Raw genomic sequence first — 24,180 nt, forward strand, 5'->3', positions numbered from 1 at the left:
TCTAACGAGAATAGTCTAGCTATGTGGGTGTTTAAACCCTGTGTACGCAGATGCGAGGCTAAGTACTTCCTTTTTCTAACCATAGTCTCATGTAGGGTGAGCTGGACTGGAAAGCTGGAGATCGTGGAACTAGCGGGGGTGCAGGTGGACATGGCAGACTGAGAGACGGTGGGAGATGGTATTGTTGCCGCCGGTGCCCTAGATGCAGTGTTTCCTACTACGAAACTGGTGATTCCCTGACCCTGACTGCTTTGGCCTGGCAAAGAAACCTGCACAGATACTGCAGGTGGTGCGGAAAATGGTGGCCCTACACTGCCGGAAGGGATGTTGCGTTGCTGACTAGCTTCATTGGCCGAGGGTGCTACAACCTTAAGGGATGTTTGGTAGTTAGTCCAGGCTTGCAAATGCATGGTGGTTAAATGTCTATGCATGCAACTTGTATTGAGACTTTTCAGATTCTGACCTCTGCTTAAGGTAGTTGAACATTTTTGACAGATGACTTTGCGCTGATCAATTGGATGTTGTTTAAAAATAATGCCAGGCTGCACTCTTTCTAGCATCGGATACCTTTTCAGGCATTGCAGACTGAGCTTTAACCGGATGGCCATGCTGTCCTCCAACAGGTTTTGACTTTGCCACGCGTTTTGGGCCAGATACGGGCCCGGCAGATGGAACCTGTTGCGATGTTGATGCCTGCTGTGGCCCCTCCTCCTCCGCTTCAGAACTACTGCCGCCTGCACCCTGTTCCCCCAATGGCTGCCAATCGGGGTCAACAACTGGGTCATCTATAACCTCCTCTTCTAGCTCGTGCGCAACTCCGTCTGTGTCACCGTGTAAGTCGGTGGTAGAGCGTTCGTGACAGGGCAACATAGTCTCATCAGGGTCTGATTCTGGATCAGTACCCTGCGAGGGCAATGTTGTGGTCTGAGTCAAAGGACCAGCATAGTAGTCTGGCTGTGGCTGTGCATCAGTGCACTCCATGTCAGATTCAACTTGTAATGGGCATGGCCTGTTAACTGCTTCACTTTCTAAGCCAGGGACGGTATGTGTAAAGAGCTCCATGGAGTAACCTGTTGTGTCGCCTGCTGCATCCTTCTCTGTTGTTGTTTTTGCTGAAGAGGACAAGGAAGCGACTTGTCCCTGACCGTGAACATCCACTAACGATGCGCTGCTTTTACATTTACCAGTTTCAAAAGAGGAGGCAAAAGAGCTAGAGGCTGAGTCAGCAAGGTAAGCCAAAACTTGCTCTTGCTGCTCCGGCTTTAAAAGCGGTTTTCCTACTCCCAGAAAAGGGAGCGTTCGAGGCCTTGTGTAGCCAGACAACGAACCTGGCTCCACAGCTCCAGACTTAGGTGCAATATTTTTTTTCCCACGACCACCTGATGCTCCACCACTACCACTACCCTCATTACCAGCTGACAATGAACGCCCCCGGCCACGACCTCTTCCACCAGACTTCCTCATTGTTTTAAAAACGTAACCAAACTAACGGTATTTGTTGATGTCAAACAACTTACACGGTGAGCTATAGCTTCAGTATGATTTAGATACCCCTTTACAGGTGGGTGACACCGCAAGGAAAAGCAGGCACAATGTTACACACTCTGTTTTTGGTGGCACCAAATGGGAGAGATGCCACACACGCAGGACTGTCACTCAACCACAAATGTCAATATTAATCTCCCACTGTTTGTTTTCATTTTTTCAGGGAGAATTTAGAAACCCCCCCCAAAAAAATGATTTTTTCAGGAAGAATTTAGAAACCAAATAAAAAAACAAAACAAAAAGGCTTTCTATGGCCCACTATCTGAGAGAGAGATGGCACACCCAGGAGTCAGGACTGGCACACAAGCAGAAAGGCCAATATTAATCTCCCACTGTTTTTTTTTATTTTTTCAGGGAGAATTTAGAACCCCCCCCCCCAAAAAAAAGATTTTTTTAACCCCTTACCGGCATCGGACGTACTATACCGTCCGATGCCGGCTCCCCTGCTTTGATGCAGGGCTCCGCGGTGAGCCCGCACCAAAGCCGGGACATGTCAGCTGTTTTGAACAGCTGACATGTGCCCGTAATAGGCGCGGGCAGAATCGCGATCTGCCCGCACCTATTAACTAGTTAAATGCCGCTGTCAAACGCAGACAGCGGCATTTAACTACCGCTTCCGGCCGGGCGGCCGGAAATGACGTCATCGCCGACCCCCGTCACATGTCCGGGGGTCGGCGATGCATCTCCATTGTAGCCATAGAGGTCCTTGAGACCTCTATGGTTACTGATTGCCCGTCGCTGTGAGCGCCACCCTGTGGTCGGCGCTCACAGCACACGTGCAATTCTGCTACATAGCAGCGATCAGCAGATCGCTGCTATGTAGCAGAGCCAATCGTGCTGTCCCTGCTTCTAGCCTCCCATGGAGGCTATTGAAGCATGGCAAAAGTTAAAAAAAAAAGTTTAAAAAAATGTGAAAAAAATAAAAAAAACATAAAAGTTTAAATCACCCCCCTTTCGCCCCAATCAAAATAAATCAATAAAAAAAATATCAAATCTACGCATATTTGGTATCGCCGCGCTCAGAATTGCCCGATCTATCAAATAAAAAAAAGTATTAACCTGATCGCTAAACAGCGTAGCGGGAAAAAAACTCGAAACGCCAGAATTACGTTTTTTTGGTCGCCGCGACATTGCATTAAAATGCAATAACGGGCGATCAAAAGAACGTATCTGCACCGAAATGCTATCATTAAAAACGTCATCTCGGCACGCAAAAAATAAGCCCTCAACCGACCCCAGATCACGAAAAATGGAGACGCTACGAGTATCGGAAAATGGCGCAATTTTTTTTTTTTTTTTTTTTAGCAAAGTTTGGAATTTTTTTTCACCACTTAGATAAAAAATAACCTAGTCATGTTTGGTGTCTATGAACTCGTAATGACCTGGAGAATCATAATGGCAGGTCATTTTTAGCATTTAGTGAACCTAGCAAAAAAGCCAAACAAAAAACCAATGTGGGATTGCACTTTTTTTGCAATTTCACCGCACTTGGAATTTTTTTCCCGTTTTCTAGTACAAGACATGCTAAAACCAATGATGTCGTTCAAAAGTACAACTCGTCCCGCAAAAAATAAGCCCTCACATGGCCAAATTGACGGAAAAATAAAAAAGTTATGGCTCTGGGAAGGAGGGGAGCGAAAAACGAACACGGAAAAACGAAAAATCCCCTGGTCATGAAGGGGTTAAGGAAGAATTTAGAAAACAAAATAAAAAAAAGTGATTTTTTCAGAGAGAATTTAGAAACCAAACAAAAAACAAAACAAATAGGCTTTCTATGGCCCACTATCTGAGAGAGAGAAATGGCACACCCAGGAGTCAGGACTGGCACACAAGCAGAAAGGCCAATATTAATCTCCCACAGTTTTTTTTTTATTTTTTCAGGGAGAATTTAGAAGCACAAAAAAAAAATGATTTTTTTAAGGAAGAATTTAGAAAACAAATAAAAAAAAATAGGCTTTCTATGGCACACTATCTGAGAGAGAGAGATGGCACGCTCAGGACTGTCACACAAGCCCAAAGGGCAATATTTATCTCCCACTGTTTTTTTTTTTTCAGGGAGAATTTATACAACCAATGAAAAAAAATAAATAGGCTGTTAGGTCTCGAGTTCCCGCTTCTGCACAGGGGGAATCTCGAGCCATCTCCGCTGCGGTCTCCCTTTCTTATCCAGCCGCAGTGGAGTCTGCTCAGCAGGGACGTCGATCCCAGTGTCTTGCTCAGTCTCACTCTGTACAGAGAGTTACTGCTGCTTCTTCAGCTTCTGCCATTAAAGCTAGTGCTGGTCAGCAGCGAGCGGACTTCTCTGGGACTAAGTCCTTGTCTGCACACACTGAGCATGCCCAGGGCAAGATCTCCCGTTGGAGATCGAGGGTCATGTGCTCAGGCTCTGCAGCACATTCCATTGGTCCTCTTGGCAGGTCTTGGAAGGGCAAAGTTTCTGTGGCCACTTCCTGTGCTGCAACTATATAAACTGCGCATGACCGCACGGCCATGCGCTAGTGTACAATTGTTAATGTGTGTATGTTGTGAGTGAAAGTCGCTCTTTAAATAACCCTCCCTATTGAATGTCTGTTCGCGGAAGGTGTATGTTTGCTGTCTAGCGCCCGACTTATCCTACAGCACTAATCACACATTACAGCGTCCAGTTGCTGTGACCGCCAGTACGGCGCCGTGCACTTCCTCTGTGCTTTCCTTACCCAAGCCTGGGTGGTTAGTGGCGTTCGTCAGTGCGGCACCGCATGCACTCTTTAATATTATTATTTAGTTTCCTTACACACCCAGTTGCGGTGTTGTGCCAGCAAGTGTCTAATCGGACTTCAATCCTAGTTGGGGTTGAGTTCGCTGACTACTTGCTCGCTCTCTATGTGCGGTACCGCGGTCCTGTGACGCAACAGGATCGCTTCCTTCACGCTGGGTGAAGTTTAACCCACATGTGTATACTTATGAGTACCGCCATATAGTCCGTCATTACTTGGCAGCAGGTTCCATCTCTGCACGGTGGACCCCGGGCTGCGAATGCACCATACTCTATCTGTCTTATTATTTGGTGCGTTCCGCTAGCCCTAACATAGGCTTTCTATGGCCCACTATTTCACAGAGAGATGGCACGCTCAGGACTGGCACACAAGCCCAAAGGGCAATATTAATCTCCCACTGTTTTTATTTTTTTCAGGGAGAATTTATACAACCAATGAAAAAAAAAAAAATAGGTTTTCTATGGCCCACTATTTCACAGAGAGATGGCACGCTCAGGACTGGCACACAAGCCCAAAGGGCAATATTAATCTCCCACTGTTTTTTTTTTTTTTCAGGGAGAATTTAGAAACCCCACAAAAAAAAAACAGAAAAAAAAATTAGGCTTTCTATGGCCCACTATGTGAGATGGCACACACAGGGATGGCACTCAAGCAGAAATGCCAATCTTAATCTCCCACAGCTTTTTTTTTAGGGAGAATTAAAAAAAAAAAAAAACACAGGGACTGTCCTACAATTACTATCTCCCTGCAGTAATCTCAGCCAGGTATGGCAGGCAGCAATAAGGAGTGGACTGCTGCACAAATGAAATAAAAAGTGTGGACAAACAAACAAGATAGCTGTGCAGAAAGGAAGGAGTAACAGGATTTGTGCTTTGAAAAAAGCAGTTGGTTTGCACAGCGGCGTACACACAGCAATGCAGCTATCAGGGAGCCTTCTAGGGCAGCCCAATGAGCTACAGCGCTGAGGAAAAAAAATGTAGCTTCCACTGTCCCTGCAAACAAAGGTGGTGTTGGACAGTGGAAATCGCTACAGCACAAGCGGTTTGGTGGTTAATGGACCCTGCCTAACACTATCCCTGCTTCTGAAGAAGCGGCAGCAACCTCTCCCTACGCTCAGATCAGCAGCAGTAAGATGGCGGTCGGCGGGAATGCCCCTTTATAGCCCCTGTGACGCCGCAGACAGCAAGCCAATCACTGCAATGCCCTTCTCTAATATGGTGGGGACCAGGACCTATGTCATTACGCTGCCCACACTCTGTGTCCACCTTCATTGGCTGAGAAATGGCGCTTTTCGCGTCATTGAAACGCGACTTTGGCGCGAAAGACGCGTACCGCATGGCCGACCCCCCACAGGGGTCGGGTTTCATGAAACCCGACTTTGCCAAAAGTCGGCGACTTTTGAAAATGAACGATCCGTTTCGCTCAACCCTAGTTATGATAAAAGTACTGCGCTAAGTGCGCTCCAGAGGTACTATCTATTTTCAATTGGGACAATATATGGCAACTATTGTGAACAATGTCATTTAGTCACTTAGACTCTATTTCTCATGTCTCTCCCACTCAATATAAGTCAAGCTTGGTAGATGAGAAAAGAATAAAAATTACAGTACAAGAAATTTTTACCCCATCACCCCGGGCCATTTTCCATTTTTGCATTTCTGTTTTTTGCTCTCCTTCTTCCAAGAGCCATAACTTTTTATTTTTTTCATCAATATGGCCAGGTGAGGGCTTGTTTTTTGCAGGGCAAAGTTTTAATTTTGAAGGACATCATTTATTTTACCATTTAATGTACTAGAAAACAAGAAAATAATTCCAAGTGCGGTGAAATTGCAAAAAATGTGCAATTCCATAATAGTTTTCATTTACCATGTTCACCAAATGCTAAAACTGACCTGCCATTATGATTCTCCAGGTCATTACAAGTTTGTAGATACTAGACATGTTTATGTTCTTTTTAATTTAACCCCTTAGTGCAGAGCAAAATTGGTACTTAATGACGAGCCAATTTTTACAATTCTGACCACTGTCACTTTATGAGGTTATAACTCTGGAACGCTTCAATGGATCCCGCTGATTCTGAGATTGTTTTTTCGCAACATATTGTACTTCATGTAAGTGGAAACATTTCTTCGATATTACTTGCGATTATTTATGAAAAAAATGGAAATATGGCGAAAATTTTTAAAATTTTGCAATTTTCAAACTTTGTATTTTTATGCCCTTAAATCAGAGAGATATGTCACGAAAAATAGTTCATAAATAACATTTCCCACATGTCTACTTTACATCAGCACAATTTTGGAAACAAAATTTTTTTTTGTTAGGGAGTTATAAGGGTTAAAAGTTGACCAGCAATTTCTCATTTTTACAACACCATTTTTTTTAGGGACCACATCACATTTTAAGTCATTTTGAGGGGTCTATATGATAGAAAATAACGAAGTGTGACACCATTCTAAAAACTATACCCCTCAAGGTTCTCAAAACCACATTCAAGAAGTTTATTAACCCTTTACGTGTTTCACAGGAACTGAAACAATGTGGAAGGAAAAAATGAACATTTAACTTTTATTTGCAAACATTTTAATTCAGAACCATTTTTTTTTCACATGTGTAAAAACAGAAATGTAACCATAAATTTTGTTATGCAATTTCTCCTGAATACGCCAATACCCCATATGTGGGGGTAAACCACTTTTTGGGCACACAGCAGAACTTGGAAGTGAAGGAGCGCCGTTTGACTTTTTCAATGCAGAATTGGCTGGAATTGAGATTGGATGCCATGTCACGTTTGGAGAGCCCCTGATGTACCTAAACAGTGGAAACCCCCCACAAGTGACACCATTTTGGAAACTAGACCCCTTAAGGAACTTATCTAAATGTGTGGTGAGCACTTTGAACCCCCATGTGCTTCACAGAAGTTTATAACGTAGAGCCGTGAAAATAAAAAATCGAATTTTTTCTACAAAAATGATTTTTGCCCCCAAATTTTTATTTTCACAAGGGTAGCAGGAGAAATTAGACCACAAAAGTTGTTGTGCAATTTCTCCTGAGTACGTCAATACTCCATATGTGGGGGTAAACCACTGTTTGGGTGCACCGCAGAGCTTGGAAGAGAAGGAGTGCCATTTTACTTTTTCAATGTAGAATTGGCTGGAATTGAGATCAGACGCCATGTCGCGTTTGGAGAGCCCCTGATGTGCCTAAACAGTAGAAACCCCCCACAAGTGACCCCATTTTGGAAACTAGACCCCCCATGGAACTTTATCTAGATGTGTGGTGAGAACTTTGAATGCCCAAGTGCTTCACAGAAGTTTATAATGCAGAGTTGTGAAAATAAAAAATATTTTTTTTTCCACAAAAAAGTTTTTTTTTAGCCCCCAAGTTTTTATTTTCACAAGGGTAACAAGATAAATCGGACCCCAATAATTGTTTTCCAATTTGTCCTGAGTATGCTGGTACCCCATATGTGGGGGTAAACCACTGTTTAGGTGCACGGCAGAGCTCGGAAGGAAGGAGCGCCGTTTTGGAATGCAGACTTTGATAGAATGGTCTGCGGGCGTTATGTTGCGTTTGCAGAGCCCCTGATGTACCTAAACAGTAGAAACCCTCCACAAATGACCCCATTTTGGAAACTAGACCCCCCAAGGAACTTATCTAGATGTGTGGTGAGAACTTTCAATGCCCAAGTGCTTCACAGAAGTTTATAATGCAGAGTCATGAAAATAAAAAATATTTTATTTTCCACCAAAAGATTTTGTAGCCCCCAAGTTTTTATTTTCCCAAGGGTAACAGGAGAAATTGGACCCCAAAATTTGTTGTCCAATTTATCCCGAGTACGCTGATGCCCCATATGTGGGGGTAACCCACTGTTTGGGCGCACAGCAGAGCTCAGAAGGGAGGGAGCACCATTTGACTTTTTGAGCGCAAAATTGGCTGTCGTGTTTGGAGACTCCCTGATGTACCTAAACAGAGGAAACCCCTCAATTCTAGCTCCAACCCTAACCCCAACACACCCCTAACCCTAATTCCAACCCGATCCATAATCCTAATCACTAACCCTAACGATAATCACAACCCTTACCCCAAAACAACCCTAATGTCAACCCTAACCATAACCCTAATCGAAACCCTAAATCCAACACACCCCTAATCCTAATCTCAACCCTAACCTCAAACCTAACCCTAATCCCAATACACCCCTAATCACAACCCTAACCTTAACCTTAATCCCAAACCTAACCCTAATTCCAAGCGTAACCCTAATGCCAACTCTAACCCTAATACCAACCCTAATCCAAAACCTAACCCTAATCCCAACTCTAACCCTAAATTTAGCCCCAACCCTAACCCTAACTTTAGCCCCAACCCTAACCCTAGCCCTAATGCTACTTTCACACTTGCGTTTGGCATCCGTCGCTATCCGTCGTTTTGGACAAAAAATGGATCCTGCAAATGTGCCCGCAGGATGCGTTTTTTGCCCATAGACTTGTATTGCCGACGGATCGCGCCGAATGGCCACACGTCGCATCCGTCGTGCACTGGATCAGTTGTGTTTTGGCGGACCGTCGGCACAAAAAACATTCAATGTAACTTTTTTTGTACGTCGCGTCTGCCATTTCTGACCGCGCATGCGTGGCCGTAACTCCGCCCCCTCCTCTCCAGGACATAGATTGGGCAGCAGATGCGTTGAAAAACTACATCCGCTGCCCACGTTGTGCACAATTTTCACAACATGCGTCGGTATTTCGGGCCGACGCATTGCGACGGCCCCGTACCGACGTAAGTGTGAAAGAACCCTAACCCTAAATTTAGCCCCAACCCTAACCCTAAATTTAGCCCCAACCCTAACCCTAACCCTAGTCCTAACCCTAGCCCTAACCCTAGCCCTAACCCTAACCCTAATTTTAGCCCCAACTGCTCTTCTCCTGCCGGCCGGCAGATGGCGATAGATGGCAGGCGCACTGCGCATGCGCCCGCCATTTTCTTTTCCCCGGCGGCCAGGAGGAGCAGCAGGAGGACCCAGGGACACCGGTGAGTATGATAGGGTCCCCGAATCCCCCTATTTCTCTGTCCTCTGATGTGCGATCACATCAGAGGACAGATAATTCCACTTTGCTTTTTTTTTTTTTTTTTTTTTGCGGTCGCCGGTAAACAGTTAATTATCGGCGATTGCAAAACAGGGGTTGGTAAAACTGACCCCGATCATGTTTTTTGGGGTCTCAGCTACCTCATGCGCCCGCCATTTTTTTGCCGGAAGAAGATGGCGGCGCCCAACGGGAGCCACGAGGAGCACCGGGGGAGACAGGTGAGTATCGGGGGGCTATTGTGGACCCGATTTCTCTGTCCTCTGATGTGCGATCACATCTGAGGACAGAGAAATTAAAAGCAAAATCACGTTTTTTTTTGCGATCGCCGATAAACGGTTAATTACCGGCGATCGCAAAAGCAGGGTCAGGAAAAAAAAAACCCCCAATCATGTTCTCTGGGGTCTCGGCTACCCCCGGCAGCCGAGACCCCGGACAAAAACCGACTCTGGGGGGCGCTATTTACTTTTTCCACAGCGCTGTGGTTTAAGTACCCTTAGCGGCCGCCGTTAAAAGGCGTATCGGCGGTCGTTAAGGGGTTAAGTGGCAAAAAAATACAATGTTTGTTAAAAAAAAAAATTGCTTCATTTTCCAAGACCCATAGCATCTCCATTTTTCATGATCTGGGGTTAGGTGAGGGCTCTTTTTTTGCATGCCAAGCTGAAATTTTTATTGATACCAATTTTGTGTAGATACAATCTTCTGATCACCCATTAATATATGCTATTGCAATGTTGCGGTGACCAAAAAACTTATTTCTGACTTTTTTACGTTACATTGTTTACCGATGGAATTAATTCTTTGTACATATGGACAGATCAGGCGATTCTGAATGCGGCAATGTAAAAAATGTATTTTTTTTAACCCCTTTACGACATGTGGCATAATAGTATGTAAGTCAAAATCCCCTTTTTCATATTGGCTCCGGCACTGAGCCAGTACCTTTCTGGGCACATGACAGCTGATCTATACAACTAACATGTGCCTGCAATGACTGCAGGTGTAATTGTGATCCTCCCGTGGATGTTAACTAGTTAAATGCCTCTGTCAATCTCTGGCAGCAGCATTTAACTCGTGCGTACAGGAAGCGCATCACTAATCCCGCCAATCCTGTGTGTAGCAGAGGAAATCAAAGTACTGCAGCTTCTAGCTGTTATGACTGGCAGATCTCACCAAATAATAATTAGAGGGGATATGAGGGCATTCGCAGTCAGGGGTCCACCGTGCAGAAATGACACCTGCTGCTCTGTAATAGAGGACTAGATGGCAGTATAATGTGAATACACACACGGGATAGCTTCACCCGGTAAGAAGGAAGCGAATCCTGTTGCGTCACAGGGCCACGATACCACACAGAGAGTGCAAGTAAAGAGTCACAGAACTCTGTCACAAGACACGGTGAAAGAGTTCCTCTAGACCTCTTATGCTCAACGCCGCTTCTGTGGTGTCAGGGATAGAACTGAACTAATAATTTACGGCACAAGAGTGCGAACAATGCCGCTCTGGTGGACGCCACTAACCACCCTAACTAGGGCGAGGAAAGCGCACTAAGCACACGGCGCCACACTGGCGGTCGCTGCTGAGAGATGCTGAATTATGTGCTGGATGTGCAGAGTAGCACTGTCTGGCGCTAGGTAGCTTCCACCACCTGCTTCGCGAGCAGGCAACAACACTAGGGATGGGAATGATTCAGAGCTTTCATCCATCGACAGGCATACATCCACCAACACACATTAGCAGGTTTACACTAGCGCTTGGCCGAGCGGCCATGTGAACCTTTTATAGCAGTAACGCACCGGGACCTTCCTGATGGTCCAATAGGCGCCGCAACAGGACCTGAGCATGTGACCCTCGACCTCCAATGGGAGGTCGTTCCGTGGGCATGCTCAGTATTGGAAAAGCAGGACGCAGTCCCAGAAAGGCCTACTCGCTGCTGATCAGTGATGGCTACAAAGGCAGAGCCTAGAAAGGCAGCAGTAACCATTCACCCAGCATCAGCTTGAGCCAGACGCTGGGAACGATGTCTCCACTGAGCAGGATCCACTGCGGCTGGAGGAGAATGGGAAACCGCAGCGGACATGGTTCGAAATTCCCCCTGTGCAGTGGTGGGAACTCAATACCTAACACTAGCATCTCTTAGTGAATATTGAAGAATGCAAAAAGTTAAAAAAGAAAGTTATTAAAAAAATAAAAGTTCAAATCACTCCCCGTTTGCCTCATTCAGAATCGCCCGATCAATATACCACCTATATCAACTAACTCCTTTATAAAAAAACCTGTTAGCTGTCACGAGCACATAAATCACCACCCTGAATTTAATGAACCATTTAAATTCTTTCTATCAAGCACTTTCCATTACTAATCGATTATTGAATATGCCTAAAATCAGTTTTATAACTGGCCAGTTATATGTTTATTTGTGTGGGGCATTTTTTTTTGCCAAGACTGACCTGACTTATATTATTGTAAGGTTCTAGTAGGAACGCTCACAGCCAGTACAGGAGGAGTGCAGAGAAGCAGAGCGCCGGGGACAGACAGCGGTAGGTAAGTAGTGGTTGTTTTTTTTACTTTAATGATGGTAACCAGGGTAAACATCGGGTTACTAAGCGCGGCCCTGCGCTTAGTAACCCGATGTTTACCCTGGTTACCAGCGAAGACATTGCTGAATCGGCGTCACACACGCCAATTCAGCGATGTCAGCGGGAGATCCAGCGACGAAACAAAGTTCTGGACTTTCTTCCCCGACCAGCGACATCACAGCAGGGGCCTGATCACTGCTGCCTGTCACACTGGACGATATCGCTATCCAGGACGCTGCAACGTCACGGATCGCTAGCGATATCGTCTAGTGTGACGGTACCTTAAGCCTGGAAGTCCTTAAACTTCAGCTCCTGCTGCGAACTCAATAGCACAGTGCATTTTCTAGGATGGTACTGTAGTCGTTGGTCCGTCTTCTGGCGGCAGTGGTTGGTCTCCGATACCTTCCACTGCCCCTTGTCCATAGACTGATGTGGCTAACAAAAGCACGGGCCACAGTCCTGTGCTAGTCAGTGCAGCTTCTTAACTATCTCAACTGGGGTAGTCCAGTAACAAGGATCTGGAAAACTATTCTATGCCCATGTCAGGGTGAAAATTTCAGTCCTGTGTGCGGTCTCTCTTGGGGCAACGCTTGTGAGGTACTCACGGTCACGTAGTGTACGGCACCTAGTTCTCTCTGGCGGTCACTGGACACACCACACGTCCCGCACTCCATTGTCCCCACTGTTGGCCATGGGCAATGCTGATCTGTTTGGCGCTGGTGCTCCCAGCTGGAGCACTACTCTCTGTGGCTGCTGCAACACCCGGCTCAGCTATGCTCTGTGTACATGGTTCTGCCTGGCTCAGCTCTCAATGACTCTGCTCTGCATGGCTCTGCTCTGCACAGCTCTGCTCTGCATGGCTCTGCTCTGAGTGGCTCTACTCCACACAGCTCTGCTCTGCATGGCTATGCTCTGCATGCCTCTGCTCCGCACAGCTCTGTTCTGCATGGCTCTGCTCCGCATGGCTCGGTTCTGACTGGCTCTGCTATGCATGGCTCAGCTCTGCACGCCTTTCGCTCTCCAGGTTGCTGCTGGGCACACTACCCCCCTCAATGCAGCAGTCTCCATCCTTCAGGCCTGCTGCTGCACTCTCTGGAGGGGTAAGCAGAGCATGCTCCTCACTGCTCTGTGCTGGAACAACACTGCCCTGCTTCGTGTGTTTTTTCCCTCTTTTCTTCTGCCCCCTCTCACATCAGGAAGCCCCTCCTCACTAGAGCTTCTCCTAGGCAACAAGGGGAGGTCTGCCTCACTGAGGCTTCCCCCCAGGGACAGTGGATGCAGCCTCTCTAGTTCTGGACCCAGAATGCAGGTACCCGCTGCCTCATAAACCTCCTTATATTGTCATGCTCCTTTATGCATGAGTGACTTGATTTGAAACAATGACGTGGCTTCTGGCTTTTTTGCAAATCTCTGCCTCTCTGGCAATGCTCAGTTAAGCTGGGTGTACACACCTTGGGTTCAACGGTGCACAGTGTAAGATTTGCAAAGAATTGGCAGTAATGGCTGGTTGAGTCCTCTGTCACTGCTGGCATCGCAAAGTGTGCCTATGAAATTGGGGAGCGTACATAAGACTGCACTGCACATTGCCAGAGAGGAGGAGATTTGCAAAGAATGAATAATTATTCCTCACTTGCAAATCATGTCTCTCACCCCCAAAGGGGCTTGATAACATGAATACTGGGACAATTAATCTTGGGAAAGGAATGTCCCCACAAGTCACCCCCTATAATATATCACAAAACAAGGTATAACATTGATTTTAGGCATATTCAAAAGTTTGCAAATAACAAAAAGGGTTTGTTAGAAAGTATAAAAATGGGTCAATACATTCATGATGGTGGTTTGGGGGTCTGAGGAAACTGACAGGTTCCCTTTAAGGTTATATCTCTTGTGAAAAAGTCACTGATAGAGTACTGGAGGGAAAATATGTGTCACTACGCTTAGTGGCGTCCATGATGCGAAAACCAGAATATTTTCTCCAGCACACTAGGTGTTATGAGGTTTTGCAGCTAAGTTGCATAAATGGGCTGGATTTTATGTGGACATCCATAGAGAGGGTCAGAGGATGTCCACCTTATCTCCACCAGCACAGGACCTGTGAGATGTCAGTCATGTGTTCAGTCACATGGGGAAAGAGTCACATGTAGGGTTGAGCGAAACAGATAGTTCATTTTAATATGTCGCCGACTTTTGGCAAAGTCGGGTTTCATGAAACCCGACCCGATCCCTGTGTGGGGTCGGCCACGAGGTCGGCGACCTTCGCGCCAAAGTCACGTTTCCTATGACGCGTTCAGCGCCATTTCTCAGCCAATGAAGGTGGATGCAGAGTGTGGGCAGCGTGATGACATAGGTCCTGGTCCCCACCATCTTAGAGAAGGACATGGCAGTGATTGGCTTGCTTTCTGCGGCGTCACAGGGGCTATAAAGGGGCATGCACGCCGACCGCCATCTTGCTGCTGCCAATGTGAGTATAGAGAGAGGTTGCTGCCGCATCGTCAGAAGCAGGGATAGCGTTAGGCAGAGTACATTAACCCCCAAACCGCTTGTGCTGTAGCGATTTCCACTGTCCAACACCACCTTTCTTTGCAGAGACAGTGGAGGCTAGATTTTTCTTCCTCAGCTCTGTAGCTTATTGGGCTGCCCTAGAAGGCTCCCTGATAGCTGCATTGCTGTTTGTACGCCGCTGTGCAAACCAACTGCTTTTTTCAAAGCACAAATCCTTTCTGCACAGCGATCTTATTTGTTTGTCCACACTTTTGACTTTTGTGTGCAGCAGTCCTTTTTAATGCTGCCTGCCATACTTTTCTGAGATTACTGTAGGGAGATAGTAATTGTAGTACAGTCCCTTTTTTTTTTTGTTATATATCTTCAAGCCACTTTCTGCTACAGAAAATATATTCTAATGCAGTGGCCCTGATTTATTCGCTAGTCTCCCTGAAAAAATAAAAAAGGGGCAGATTAAAATTGGCAAATCTGCATCTGTGCCATTCCTGTCTGTGGTATCTGTCACTCATTTTCTGCCACAGAAAATATACTGTATTACAGTGGGCCTTATTTATTCACTATTCTCCCAGAAAAAATAAAAAAGTGGGAGATTAAGATTGGAAAATCTGCATCTGTGCCAGTCCTGTCTGTGGCATCTGTCTGTCATTTTCTGCCACAGAAAATATACTGTATTACAGTGGGCCTGATTTATTCACTATTCTTCCAGAAAAAATAAAATGGGGGAGATTTTTATTGCAAAAAGAGAGAAGCCAGCGCTGCTTGTGGTCAGAACGCAATTTGAAAAGCGCAAATGCGCATGTTAAAAGAAAAGCTACAGGTACGGTTTGCATTCAATATGGTCCCGCTTTTAACACATTTAGGAGGCCATAATGGCACAGTGAGTAAAACATAAAAAAACTTACAGGGGGACTAATGTGGTCTTTCTCCCAGCATATTAAGGAGGCCGTAATGGCACAGCGAATATAAAAATCGTAGAGCAGGACTGCCCCAAGAGATTGCCGTGACGTGGCGGGATGGCTCAAAGAATTGATCAATTGTTTGCTAAATATCTCATTTTGATATACAGTCAGAATTTAATATGCGCATTTGCACTTTTCAAATTGCGTTCTGACCACAAGCAGCGCTGGCTTCTCTCTTTTTGTTTTGTATTGGTTTGTGGCTGACCACCACTGTTGCCGTGCGCGCTTGGGTCATTTACGCCATTCTTTCTGTTTTCATTGTGATTGATCTAGGCTGCTGTACACACTTACAGCAGCCCTGCCCTGCCCGGGCTCTGTTTTAATTAGTGCACCCGTGCCTGGGCCAGTCTCTCTCTTTAAGCCATGGTGCTGGTCAGGCATTGTGGAGGTCAGATCTGACATGTCCATGCTTGGACCTGGTCGACCGTTATTGTCGCATACCCTTTCTGGCGCCATGGGAGTGATTCGGAAAAGCTACAGGTACGGTTTGCATTCAATATGGTCCCGCTTTTAACACATTTAGGAGGCCGTAATGGCACAGTGAGTAAAACATAAAAAAACTTACAGCGGGACTAATGTGGTCTTTCTCCCAGCATATTAAGGAGGCCGTAATGGCACAGCGAATATAAAAATCGTAGAGCAGGACTGCCCCAAGAGATTGCCGTGACGTGGCGGGGTGGCTCAAAGAATTGATCAATTGTTTGCTAAATATCTCATTTTGATATACAGTCAGAATTTAATATGCGCATTTGCGCTTTTCAAATTGCGGTTTGACCACAAGCAGCGCTGGCTTCTCTCTTTTTGAGATTTTTATTGGCAGTGTGTGCATCTGCGTCAGTCCTGTTAGTGGCATATCTGTCTGCCACTTAAGCTGTGTACTGTTATACAGTGGGCCTGATTTTCACTGCAGTCTCACCCACCTATAAAGGGAGATTTAAATTCACCACAAGTTTGTGTACACCTTGTAATTGTTTTTACAGTACCAAATACCGTTTGTTTGTTTGGTTACATTTTTCTAAGAATGAGGAAGTCTGGTGGAAGAGGTTGTGGCCGTGGGCGGTCATTGCCAGTTGGTAATGATGGTAGTGGTGGTGGAGCATCAGGTGGTTGTGGGAGAAGCAATATAGCACCTAAGTCTCGAGTTGGTGAGCCAGCATCATCGTCTGGCTACACAAGGCCTCAAACGTTCCCTTTTCTGGGAGTAGGAAAACCGCTTTTAAAGCCGGAGCAGCAGGAAGAAGTTTAGGCTTTCCTTGCTGACTCTGCCTCTAGCTCTTTCGCCTCCTCTTCGGAAAGTGCAAAATGTAAAAGCAGCGCATCGTCAGTGGATGTTCCCGGTCAGGGACAAGTCGCTTCCTTGTCTTCTTCACCCAGAACAACAGAGAAGGATGCGTCAGGTGACACAACGGGTTACTCCATGGAGCTCATTACACATACCGTTCCTGGGTTAGAAAGGGAAATTGTTAACAGGCCATGCCCATTATAAGACGAATCGGACATGTAGTGCACAGATGCACAGCCACAGCCAGATTATTATGCTGTTCCTTTGAATCAGATCAGAACATTGCCCTCGCAGTGTACTGATCCAGAATCTGACCTTGATGAGACTATGGAGCTCCGTCACGAACGCTATAGCACCGGCTTACACGGTGACACAGAAGAAGGTGCACAAGACATAGAAGAGGAGGTCATAGATGACCCAGTTGTTGACCCCGATTGGCAGCCATTGGTGGAACATGGTGCAGGCCCCAGTATCTCTGAAGCGGAGGAGGAGGAGCCGCAGCAGGCATTAACATCGCAACAGGTTCCATCTGGCAGGCCCGTATCTGGCCAAAAACGTGTGGCAAAACCAAAACCAGTTGTAGGACAGCGTGGCCATCCGGTTAAAGTAGCTCAGTGTGCAATGCCTGAAAAGTTATCCGATAGTAGGAAGAGTGCAGCCTGGGATTTTTTTAAACAAGATCCAAATGATCAGTGCAAAGTCATCTGTAAAAAATGCTCAAGGATCTTCAGCAGAGGTCAGAATGTTAAAAATCTAAATACAAGTTGCATGTGTAGACATTTAAGCACCATGCACTTGCAAGCCTGGACTAACTACCTAACGTCCCTTAACGTTGTAGCACCCTCTCACAATGAAGCTAGTCAGCATCCCTTCCCTCACTGTAAGCCCACCGTTTACCACACCACCTGCAGTAAATGTGGAGGTTTCGTCGCAAGGCCAAAGCAGTCAGGGAATCACCAGGTTCGTGGTAGGAAAGACTGTATGTAGGGCAAAAGCAAGAATACCATCACCAACCCTCTCTCAGTCTGCCATGTCCACCGGCACCCCCGCTAGTTCCACCATATGCAGCTCTCCAGTCCAGCTCTCCCTACATGAGACTCTCATTAGGAAAAGGAAGTACTCATCCTCGCATCCGTGTACACAGGGTTTGAACGCCCACATTGCTAGACTAATCTCGTTAGAGATGATGCCCTACCGGTTAGTTGAAAGCGAAGCTTTCAAAGCCCTGATGGACTACACTGTCCCACGCTACGAGCTACCCAGTCGACACTTCTTTGCGAGAAAAGCCATCCCAGCCCTCCACCAGCATGTAAAAGACCGTATTGTACATGCACTCAGGCAATCTGTGAGTAGAAAGGTGCACCTGACAACAGATGCATGGACCAGTAGGCATGGCCAGGGGCGTTACGTCTCCATCACGGCAACCTGGGTTAATGTGGTGGATGCAGGGTCCACAGGGGACAGCAATATTGGGACAGTTCTGCCTAGCCCACGGTCTAGGAAACAGTTGGCTGTAGGCATTCGCTCCCCCTCCTCATCCTCCAGCAGAAGCGAGAGCTCGTCCACAGACTGCAGTGGCATGAGCACTCCATCCGCAGCTGCCACTGTTGCACATGAGGTGTCCCATTATGGAACAGCTAGTGGCAAGCGTCAGCAGGCTGTATTGGCAATGAAGTGTTTGGGCGACAACAGACACACCGCGGAAGTTCTGTTCGAGTTCTTGCAGCAAGAAACTAAGTCATGGCTGGGCACTGTACATCTTGAGGCAGGCAAGGTAGTGAGTGATAACAGAAGGAATTTTGTGGCTGCCATAGCCCTTTCACAACTGAAACACATTCTTTGCCTGGCTCACACCTTAAACCTGGTGGTGCAGTGCTTCCTGAAAAGTTACCCGACCGGCTCCTCAAAGTGCGCAGACTTTGCTCGCACATCCGCCGTTTGCCCGAACACTCCAGCCGTATGCAGAACCATCAGCGGTCTTTGAACCTTCCCCAGCATCGCCTAATCATCGACGTTGCAACAAGGTGGAACTCCACACTGCACATGCTTCAGAGACTGTGCGAACAGAGGCGTCCTGTTATGTATTTGTGGGAGGATACACATACACGGGTAGGCAGTTGAATGGCAGACATGGAGTTGTCAGGTGTGCAGTGGTCGAAGCTACAAGACCTGTGTCAAGTCCTTCAGTGTTTTGAGGAATGCACATGGCTGGTTAGTGCAGACAACGCCATAATAATCATGAGCATCCGCCTAATGCGTCTGCTGATGCAAAGTTTGACGCACATAAAGGAGCAGGCGTCTGCATCCGAGGACGAGGGAAGCATTGATGACAGTCAGGCATTGTCTGGTCAGGGAAGTCTACAGGACGAGGTGGCGGGCAAAGAGGAGGAGGACAATGAGGATGATTGGGATGAGTATTTTTTGGATGAGGCAGCTTCTCAGGGGGCAATAGAAACTGGTGGTGTTGCAAGGCCGGGTTCAGGGTTTTTGAGGGAGACAAGTGACGTTGATTTGCCCGAAAGTGCTCCTCAACCCAGCACAAGTACTGATTTGACAACTGGAACATTGGCCCACATAGCGGATTATGCCTTGTGTATCCTCAAAAGGGACCCACGCATTATAAAAATGATGACCGATGACGATTACTGGTTGGCCTGCCTCCATGATCCTCGCTATAAAGGCGAATTGCAAAATATCATGCCACATGAGAACCTTGAACAAATATTGGCAACCAAACAAGCAACTCTTGTAGACTGTTTGATTCAGGCATTACCAGCACACAGCGCTGGTGTTGGTTCTCACACAAGCTAAAGGGGGCAACAGGGCAGAGGTGTTAGAGGTGCACAAATCAGAAGTGGCGTTGGACAGAGGGGTTTTCTGACCAGGTTGTGGAGTGATTTCGCAATGAACGCAGACAGGACAGGTACTGCAGCATCAATTCAAAGTGACAGGAGACAACATTTGTCCAGTATGGTTACTAACTATTTTTCATCCCTTATCGATGTTCTCCCTCAACTTTCATTCCCATTTGATTACTGGGCATCCAAAATAGACACCTGGCCTGAATTGGCAGAATATGCATTGCAGGAGCTTGCTTGCCCAACAGCTAGTGTGCTATCAGAAAGAGTATTCAGTGCTGCTGGTTCAATACTGACTGAAAAAAGGACTCGTCTGGGTACCCAAAATGTTAATGATCTAACCTTCATTAAAATGAACCACTCATGGATTTCTAATTATTTTGCCCCACCTTTCCCGGCTGACACCTAGCTTTTCTGTAAAAAGGTCTTGCTTTTGGACTGGTCTTACTGACTGTTCCAATCTCTTAATTTGCAGCTGCTGTTTGTCCAGCAAACGACATGTTTACACCTCCCTAAATGGGCTAACTCCCCCCACGGGGCCGTGGTCTCGCCACTTGGCGCAAGCACCCGTGAGAGTGCCGTTTGTCTGAAGAGGTGGATGTGCCCACTTTTGGTCAACAGCACTGCCACTGGGTCCCTCATAGTACAATGAAGTGTCTCTGGCGGTGGTGGCGTGCACCCAACGTCAGACACAACGCTGTAACATGAGGGGCCCTGGGCCTGTACCGCCGGCCACGAGAGAGTGTCCCCCCCAGCTCAAACAGTGCTCTCCCACTTACAAAATTATCTCTCACAGCTCCACCACTGTTTAGTCTATGCGCTGAAATCCTTCAATGCCTGACACTGACAATACCAATTTGTTAACATGTATGATGCTAGTTAAAATATTCAGGGGCCCTGTCCTACATTTACACCAGTAAATACTTTGCACCAAATTATAATGTCTGAAATTCAGCAGATGAGCCCACCCCTGTGCCTAAGTATGCCATCCTTTTTTTGTTGTTATTTTGCAAGACATTAACATCTATTTATTTTTTGGGAGTACTAACTGTGTCAGACACTCCTTCCAATTGTCCCCCGCTGACCACACCAATGCTGCCTGTGTACCCCTGCAACATAATTCAAACTGCATTGAGCCTATTTTTTTAATTTTATGCCTACTAAGTCTGTCTGCGGTCCCTCCTTCCAATTGTCCTCCGCTGACCACACCAATGCTGCCCGTGTACCCCTACCACATAATCAAAGCTGCATTGAGCCTATTTTGTTATTTTAGGCCTACTAAGTTTGTCTGCGGTCCCTCATTCCAATTGTCCTCCGGTGACCACATCAATGCTGCCTGTGTACCCCTGCAACATAATTCAAACTGCATTGAGCCTAATTTTTTTATTTTAGGCCTACTAAGTCTGTCTGCGGTCCCTCCTTCCAATTGTCCTCCGCTGACCACACCAATGCTGCCCGTGTACCCATGTAACCTTTTTTAAACCTGCAACGAGCCAACTTTGTGGTGTAAGGCCTACTAGCAGTGTCTGTCTGCGCCACTCAAATTAGCTGCAATTGTCTGGTTTTCAGCCTGTCGGAATTTTAAAACTGCATTGGGGCCACAAGTTTCGTTGTGGTCTACAAACTGTGTCTTCCGCTCCAAGGTGTTCTCCAGGTTGCCTCTCCCTAGCTTTTATCTTCAAGCTCTCGTTAAGTAGTTGTTAATATAACACTGCATTAGGCCTACAAGATGGATCTGGCTTCTAGAGACGGTGTCTGCCGCTCCAAGGTGTTCTCCAGGTTGCCTTTCCCTAGCTTCTATCTTCAGGCTCTCGTTAAGCAGCTGTTAAATGGAACAAATGCATTGCTGCTACTAGTTTGGTTGGGGCCAACTAACAGTGTCTGCCGCTCCAAGGTGTTCTCCAGGTTGCCTTTCCTGAGCTTCGATCTTCAGGCTCTCGTTAAATAATTTTTAATTGGAACAACTGCAGTCGGGCTACTAGTTTGGTTGGGGCCTACTAACAGTGTCTGCCGCTCCAAGGTGTTCTCCAGGTTGCCTTTCCTGAGCTTCGATCTTCAGGCTCTCGTTAAATAATTTTTAATTGGAACAACTGCAGTCGGGCTACTAGTTTGGTTGGGGCCTACTAACAGTGTCTGCCGCTCCAAGGTGTTCTCCAGGTTGCCTTTCCTGAACTTCGATTTTCAGGCTCTCGGTAAATAGTTGTTAAATGGAACAAATGCATTGCTGCTACTAGTTTGGTTGGGGCCTACTAACAGTGTCTGCCGCTCCAAGGTGTTCTCCAGGTTGCCTTTCCTGAGCTTCGATCTTCAGGCTCTCGTTAAATAGTTTTTAAATGGAACAACTACAGTGGGGCTACCAGTTTGGTTGGGGCCTACTAACAGTGTCTGCCGCTCCAAGGTGTTCTCCTGGTTGCCTTTCCTGATCTTTGATCTTCAGCAGGCTCTCGTTTAATAGTTCTTAAATGGAACAACTGCAGTGGGGCTACTAGTTTGATTGGGGCCTACTAACAGTGTCTGCCGCTCCAAGGTGTTCTCCAGGTTGCCTTTCCTGAGCTTCGATCTTCAGGCTCTCGTTAAATAATTTTTAATTGGAACAACTGCAGTGGGGCTACTAGTTTGGTTGGGGCCTACTAACAGTGTCTGCCGCTCCAAGGTGTTCTCCAGGTTGCCTTTCCTGAACTTCGATCTTCAGGCTCTCGGTAAATAGTTGTTAAATGGAACAAATGCATTGCTGCTACTAGTTTGGTTGGGGCCTACTAACAGTGACTGCCGCTCCAAGGTGTTCTCCAGGTTGCCTTTCCTGAGCTTCGATCTTCAGGCTCTCGTTAAATAGTTTTTAAATGGAACAACTACAGTGGGGCTACCAGTTTGGTTGGGGTCTACTAACAGTGTCTGCCGCTCCAAGGTGTTCTCCAGGTTGCCTTTCCTGAGCTTCGATCTTCAGGCTCTCGTTAAATAATTTTTAATTGGAACAACTGCAGTGGGGCTACTAGTTTGGTTGGGGCCTACTAACAGTGTCTGCCGCTCCAAGGTGTTCTCCAGGTTGCCTTTCCTGAGCTTCGATCTTCAGGCTCTCGTTAAATAGTTTTTAAATGGAACAACTACAGTGGGGCTACCAGTTTGGTTGGGGCCTACTAACAGTGTCTGCCGCTCCAAGGTGTTCTCCTGGTTGCCTTTCCTGATCTTTGATCTTCAGGCTCTCGTTAAATAGTTCTTAAATGGAACAACTGCAGTGGGGCTACTAGTTTGGTTGGGGCCTACTAACAGTGTCTGCCGCTCCAAGGTGTTCTCCAGGTTGACTTTCCTGAGCTTCGATCTTCAGGCTCTCGTTAAATAGCTGTTAAATGGAACAAAGGCATTGCTGATACTAGTTTGGTTGGGGCCTACTAACAGTGTCTTCCGCTCCAAGGTGTTCTCCTGGTTGCCTTTCCTGAGCTTCGATCTTCAGGCTCTCGTTAAATAGTTGTTAAATGGAACAAATGCATTGCTGCTACTAGATTGGTTGGGGCCTACTAACAGTGTCTGCTGCTCCAACGTGTTCTGGTTGCCTTTCTATACCACCTTACACGGGGACAAAGAGTAAGGTGCAGATGAAAGTGCAGGTTCCTTCATCAGGTGGGGGGAATACTCGTTGGCGACGTCACTGGCACAGGGCCCATCATAGTACGCAAAAGTGTCGCTGCCTGTGATAGGCGCCACCACCATGCATACACACTGCCGTACTTTGAGGGGCCCTGTGCCAGTGCCAATGCGAACGAGTGGGCCCCCCCTGCTTGCTCAGGATCACAGCACTTGCAAATTTGAAATACTTACCTCTCCCTGCTCCACTGCCGTGACGTGGTCCACGTTTCCTGGGCCCACTAAATACTTGAACCAGCCCTACCCCCCACTACTTTAGCGAAATGACCCCCAATTTCCAATGCCTAACTATTATTATAAGGTAAATTATGATTGACAAGCTTCAGTAACAAGAATGGATGTTTTTGCCATTAAAATGGGCACTGTAGGTGTTTTCCTGGCCTCCACTCACAGTCGACTATGCTTCCCCATTGACTTGCATTGGGTTTCGTGTTTCTGTCGATCCCCGACTTTTCGCGATAATCGGCTGATTTCACTCGACTCGACTTTTGAGATAGTCGGGTTTCGCAAAACCCGACTCGACACTAAAAAAGTAAAAGTTGCTCAACCCTAGTCACATGGTTTGGGGTTTAAATAACTGGGCTCTAGATGCAGTCTTTTGTCAGCAAGACCGGATAGACGATTTTCCAGTGCCTTTGTTTCAAGAAGAAAGACTGAACCTGTGTTCAGAGCAGGCTGCTACACATACATGGACTGTGTTGCAGTGTTTTGTTTTTTTGTTGCTTTCCTGTTTTAGCCTGAAATGCTGTGTTTACTTTCCCTTCTTGTTTGTTTATGCTGCATAATAAGAAACCAACCAAAAATTTAAAGAGTCGGTGTTCCTGTTTTCTACCTCCGTATACTGTCATGTGAGTTGAACTACCACAGTTTGTATTAAACAACAAATAAGTTTTACTTTATTAACAAGAGATAACTAATATTTTTACTACATTTTCTAGACGGTAATCATTTTTATTGCATATTAATCATA

At 46.4% G+C, this 24,180-nt stretch overlaps 1 protein-coding gene across 1 annotated transcript in view; it reads right to left on the bottom strand.

The window, feature by feature from the left end:
- Nucleotides 1-24,180, bottom strand: part of LOC138638119 (probable cation-transporting ATPase 13A5) — a 611,270-nt gene that overhangs the window by 111,065 nt on the left and 476,025 nt on the right. The gene's annotated exons all lie outside the window — the stretch shown is intronic.

Source organism: Ranitomeya imitator, chromosome 5, assembly GCF_032444005.1.
Source record: "Ranitomeya imitator isolate aRanImi1 chromosome 5, aRanImi1.pri, whole genome shotgun sequence".
In the NCBI taxonomy this organism is placed as follows: domain Eukaryota; kingdom Metazoa; phylum Chordata; class Amphibia; order Anura; family Dendrobatidae; genus Ranitomeya; species Ranitomeya imitator.